This window comes from Sinocyclocheilus grahami, unplaced genomic scaffold (assembly GCF_001515645.1).
Source record: "Sinocyclocheilus grahami isolate Dianchi unplaced genomic scaffold, SAMN03320097.WGS_v1.1 scaffold1287.1, whole genome shotgun sequence".
Lineage (NCBI taxonomy): Eukaryota > Metazoa > Chordata > Actinopteri > Cypriniformes > Cyprinidae > Sinocyclocheilus > Sinocyclocheilus grahami.
Genome location: NW_015506466.1, coordinates 64,762 through 70,453, shown reverse-complemented (window position 1 = coordinate 70,453; position 5,692 = coordinate 64,762). Strand labels below are relative to the sequence as shown.

General features: G+C 36.1%; 1 pseudogene; it reads right to left on the bottom strand.

The window, feature by feature from the left end:
• Positions 1–3,144: 3,144 nt before the first annotated feature.
• On the bottom strand, positions 3,145–5,011 carry LOC107568851 (uncharacterized; annotated as a pseudogene).
• Between the last annotated feature and the right edge of the window lie 681 nt (positions 5,012–5,692).

Sequence of the window (5,692 nt, the reverse complement as noted above, 5' to 3'; positions counted from 1 at the left end):
TCCCAATCATTGTATCAAAAGGATGAGCAACTGACAAAGAAATCTGGGATCTAGCTGAGTCTATGAGAAGAGTTATTGCTCCATAAGGAATGGCATTCATTACTATAGCAAACTCTCGTGGAGTGACAGGTATGTTATACTTGTTCAAAAACTCTGAATATGAATACAAGTGTCCATCAGCATTGATTAATTGAGAGACCAAAATAAAATTATTATTCACCCAATCTGGGAAAAACAATGACTTATTTTTATAAAAAATTTCGCAATTATTCCAAATAAAGTACCGGTGAGGACTAAAATTGTGCTTATATATAAGGTGCCAGGCCAAAAGTGCTTGTTTAGGAAAATTTGATAATTTAAGGGGCAATTTAGTGATGTTGCAGTTGCATATCTATAAGAAAGGGAGACCTCCCACCTTAGAAAAAACAAGATTAGGAAGAATATTCCAGAATGAAAAAGGGTTTAAGTACTGTTTTAACCAATTTATCTTGAAAGTATTATTTAAGGAAGTAAAAATCTAGAAAGTTTAGACCACCACATTCATAATTATTAATAACCACAGACTTAAATAATGCCTCTTATGCTTCCACAGAAAATCAAATAGCATTCTGTCAATATCTACACATGTATAGATTTATCCACGTATAAGGCGAGAGCAGGGTAAGTCATTCTTGAGATACCCTCAGCTTTAGCAATAAGGGTTCGTCCCCTAAGAGATAAATCTCTTAGTAACCATGAATTGAATTTCCTTTTAGTTTTCTCAACAACTGGGTCAAAGTTCAGTCTGCCTCTGACTTTATCATCCTTACATATGGATACACCCAGATAGGTCTCCTGTGACTTAATTTGAATACCGTAAAGAGAGGGAGAGGTACAGGCTTTGACAGCTAACAGCTCACATTTATTAAGATTTAAATTTAAGCCAGCAGCTTTAGAGAAAAAGATAATGTATTGGATGGCAATCAGAATCTGTGATTCATCTTTTAAAAACAGGGTAGTGTCGTCAGCTAGCTGACTAATAAGCATATGTTTTGTTGTCAATAGTAATACCAGCTGACTACTCAAAAGAGAGGAGGAAAGAAGTTGTGCAGCCACAAGAAATAAATAAGGGGATATAGGGCAACCCTGACGAACTCTTCTTGACAATTGAAATTTAGGCGAGGTACCCGATTTAAGATTGATGGAATTATTATAAAGAGTTCTTATAAATTTGCAGAATGGATCACCAAACCCAAGCTTTTATGAGATAGAAAAATAAACTCGTGTTCAAGAGAGTCAAAAGCTTTGTAAAAATCTACAAAAAGGAATAAGACTGTCATCATTAACTAATTTGCTATAGTCTAATAAATCTAGAACAAGTCGGATATTGTTTGATATGCGTCTTTTTGGCATAAATCCTGATTGAGTCTCATCGATAACTGAACTTAGAACACACTTGAGTCTTTTGGCCACAGCCAAAGCTAAAATGTTATAATCATTATTAAGGAGACAAATAGGTCACCAATTATCTATCAAAGTAACATCTTTTTTAGGTTTAGGTATCAAAGTTAAAAGCCCTTGTGTTAAACTAGAAGGCAAAGTTTCTGACTGAATACTCTCCAAAAACATCTCTAGCAGGAATGGTGCCAATTCTTCAGCAAAGCTTTTGTAGAACTCGGCCGTTAGGCCATCAGTTCCAGGAGATTTGTTATTTTTAAGGCCCTCAATCCCCTCAATTATTTCAGTGATAGTTAAAGTTTTATCGCATGCAAGCTGCTCATCTTTAGATAATGATTTAACCTCCTTTAATGAATGAAAGAAAAGAAGGGCTGAATCTTTACAGTAATTACATTTATAAAGTTCTGAATAGAAATTACTACAGAAACAGACAATTTCCTTAGAATTATCTGTCAAAATGTCATTCATTTGCAGAGAACTAATGGTAAGATTCTTAGAATTGTGTTTTTCCATTCTAAAAAAAATAAGCAGAGCTCTGTTCTCCTTGTTCTAGCCATTTCCTCCTTGAACGGACATAGGAACCTTCAGCTTTGTATTTATAAATACGGTCTAATTTAAATTGGAGCTCTGCAAGTTCTGTCAGGTCAGTTTCTGATAAGCCATCCTGAATTTTGCTCTGAAGTGTTAAGATCTTTGATATAACCTTCTCCTCTTCATACCTTCTATGTTTTGCCAAATTGCTACTAAAATGCCTAGTGTACATCCCTACTTCATATTTTAACATCTCCCAATTTAGGCCAAATTTTTTGTCGGAAGAAGCTTTCACCCAGTAGTGTCGAATCAGAAAGGAGAAGGAGGGAGAAGGAAGAATATTAAGGGAGAAGGAAGAATACTAACTGAAACATTATAATGAAGTGCCATCCTGAGTTTTGCTCTGAAGTGTTAAGATCTTTGATATAACCTTCTCCTCTTCATACCTTCTCTGTTTTGCCAAATTGCTACTAAAATGCCTAATGCACATCCCTACTTCATATTTTAACATCTCCCAATTTAGGCCAAATTTTTTGTCAGAAGAAGCTTTCACCCAGTAGCGTTGAATCAGAGAGGAAATTCTTTTTTTTAATTCGTCATGTTTAAGTAGAGAGGAATTCATTTTCCAGTAAGAGGCTCTAGAGCCTATATTTGAGTGTCCTGTGGATAGTGGAGTAGAAAGGAGAATAGTGTGGTGGTCCGTTAAGGGAGAAGGAAGAATACTAACTGAAACATTATAATGAAGTTTGAAAGAGTATGGTCCAAGCCAATAATCTAAACGAGAAAGTCTTGAGCGATTCTTGTTACCCTATGTGTAAGATTTATCGTTTGGGAACTTCTCCCTCCAAATATCTATTAAATCAAACTTCTCCATGAACATTTTCAGTTTTGAATTAGGAGAAGTAGATTGCCTAGGAGGAAATCTATCAAGACTGTTATCAGGTGTGATATTAAAATCTCCACCAATACAAATTACAGCATCAGGAAATGTAAGCCATAACAAAAAGTTGTCTCCTATCTCTTCAAATAACAGGTCATTTTCCCGAGAGGTATTATACCCATAAATGTTAATCATTAATACAAAGATATTATTAATACAAATTACCAATAACAGAAAGTGCCCCTTTGGATCTATATAACTCTGTAAAACTGAACCTGCGAAATGGTTTTTCATTATCATAACACCAGCAGAATGCTCTGAACCATGAGCCATCCACACCTGGTTGCCCCATTGATTTTTCCAAAAAGTAGTGTCATTAGAAAGAGACTCCTGGAAAAAACAAAAGTCAGTTTTGAAAGATTTAGCAACAACGCTTTACGCTTTACATTATCACGTAACCCCCTGGCATTGAGAGAAACAATTGAAATAGACATTCAACAAAAACAAAAAACAGAGCAAAAGATAATATAACAAAAATACTAGTAGTAGAACCCTTAAGGGATAAAAGTGCATCGGTAGCTGACTAACAGTCATATGAATCCAATCTTCGGCATTAAACTCATTAACAAATTAAACAGTTTGCCATGTTTAAGGTGGATAGAGAGAGTATAGGCTACTATGTGTCAAAAAGTTTGATTTATTGCCCCTCATAAACCCCCCCACCTCCTACCATAAATGGACACCTGTTTGGACACCTGTTTCTGTACACCCCCACCCATCTAACCCGGCCATCTGTTTATCCACCCCAATGAACCCATGGAATTTATGATTGTTTGGGAAAGTGTTTTTGTGTGGGTTAATTGTTTTTAACTATGTGCTTTAAACTTTAAATTGTGAAACGTGATATGCTTATTAAACTGGGATAAGGGAAGTTTTTATTAAAGTTTTCACACACATACATTTCAAGAAAAAACATCAAACTATATAAAATATATAAACAGTAATGTCTGTGTTTCCAGAAAAGAGTAAAAACCAGGGGTTAAGACGAATATTTAAGTGTTGTTAATTTAAAACTAGTTACTTCCCTTATCCCAGTTTAATAAGCATATCACGTTTCACAATTTAAAGTTTAAAGCACATAGTTAAAAACAATTAACCCACACAAAAACACTTTCCCAAACAATCATAAATTCCATGGGTTCATTGGGGTGGATAAACAGATGGCCGGGTTAGATGGGTGGGGGTGTACAGAAACAGGTGTCCAAACAGGTGTCCATTTATGGTAGGAGGTGGGGGGGTTTATGAGGGGCAATAAATCAAACTTTTTGACACATAGTAGCCTATACTCTCTCTGTGGATGCATTTCAGATCCCTCAACAAAGGCACGACCTCCCACGAAGTGAGCCCTCTTTCCCTCCTTTCGATCCTTATCTATAGCAGGCCAAAGCAGCTGTCTTCTTTCCCGATCCGACGTGATGAGATCCTCAGTGAAGCGCAGTTGATTGGCACGAAGAAACTCCGACGTCCTCGCTGCCCTCCACACTCCGTCCCTTGTCACTCGCGAAGAAAATTGAATAACGACGGGTCGCGATCGAGAACTATTCTGTATTCTCTTTCCCACACGATGAACTGTCGATTTAGTCTGCTAGGTTGCTTCCTCCTTCAGGGAACGTAGCTTCACAGATACGGATGGATTCCGCTCTTACATCCTCTCTTTCCTTCTCAGTTACACCATGTAAACGTAGATTCCAACGACGGAAGTATCTTTCCAAGTCAGTGAGACGTTGTTCACAGAATACCGTCTTCTTCTCTTCAACTTTCAATCTTGTCTCAACATGACTGACTTTACCTTTAATGTTGTTTAATTCAGCACATACGAAGTCCACCGTTTTTTTAATCCTTCGATTTTTAGGGCATTTTCACTCACCATTTTTCTATGGTGTCAGAGCGAGTGTTAATCAGATTTGAGAGCGTTGAGACAACAGAAGAGCTATCATCATCTGCCTTTCCCTTTTTGGATGGAGGTTTAGCTGGGCTATCTGGAAGAGGGGGTTTGGCCCCAGCCAGAGTTTCTTCTACAGCTCCATAATTGTGAAAGTCCATCTTGTCAGATTGCCGGGAAACACGCGACATCCCTTTCCTTTTGTCAGCGGTCGGCTTCATATTTCGAATCTCAACGAAAGCAGAAAGATAAATGTGGGTGATTTTGTGCAAAAAAAATAAAATTTAAGCAATGATATTTATGCCGTTATAAAAGTTTGTCAGCAGAGCTCGGCGAAAGTTAAGTTAGCAAGACACCATCTTGGACTCCCAGTTCTCCAGAACCCAAACTTTTTATTTATTTTTTAATTTTTTATTAAGAACATTATATAGACAAAGATAAAAGCAGTCACAATATAGAACAAAAGAAATAATAAGAAAAAAAGGGGGAAAAAACTACAGGGTACAAAACAGGGGTATATAACTAGTCACAAAATATCACATCAAAGGAAAAGATTAAAAGACTTACAAATTTTAATTGTTTTTAAAGCCTTCTTGTTACACGAGTTAAAGATAGTTCCAAAGTAATGCTGCAATTCAGCAAGCAAAACATAAAACAGTGTTTTTTTACCTGAAAATTTACATTTATGTATATACAATTTGGTTAATAAAATAAGAAGATTTTCTCCATGAAGTAAGTATATTTTGTTTTTCAGTAAATGTTCTTTTTTCCAATTAACAATTCCAAACAAAACATTTTCCCAAAGTAAAGAAAAATCCTTATCATTGTTCTCACTAACAAATAGGGAAAAGTCTTTCCACAATATTTTAGAGTAATGGCAAAGCCAAAATAAATGCACAATA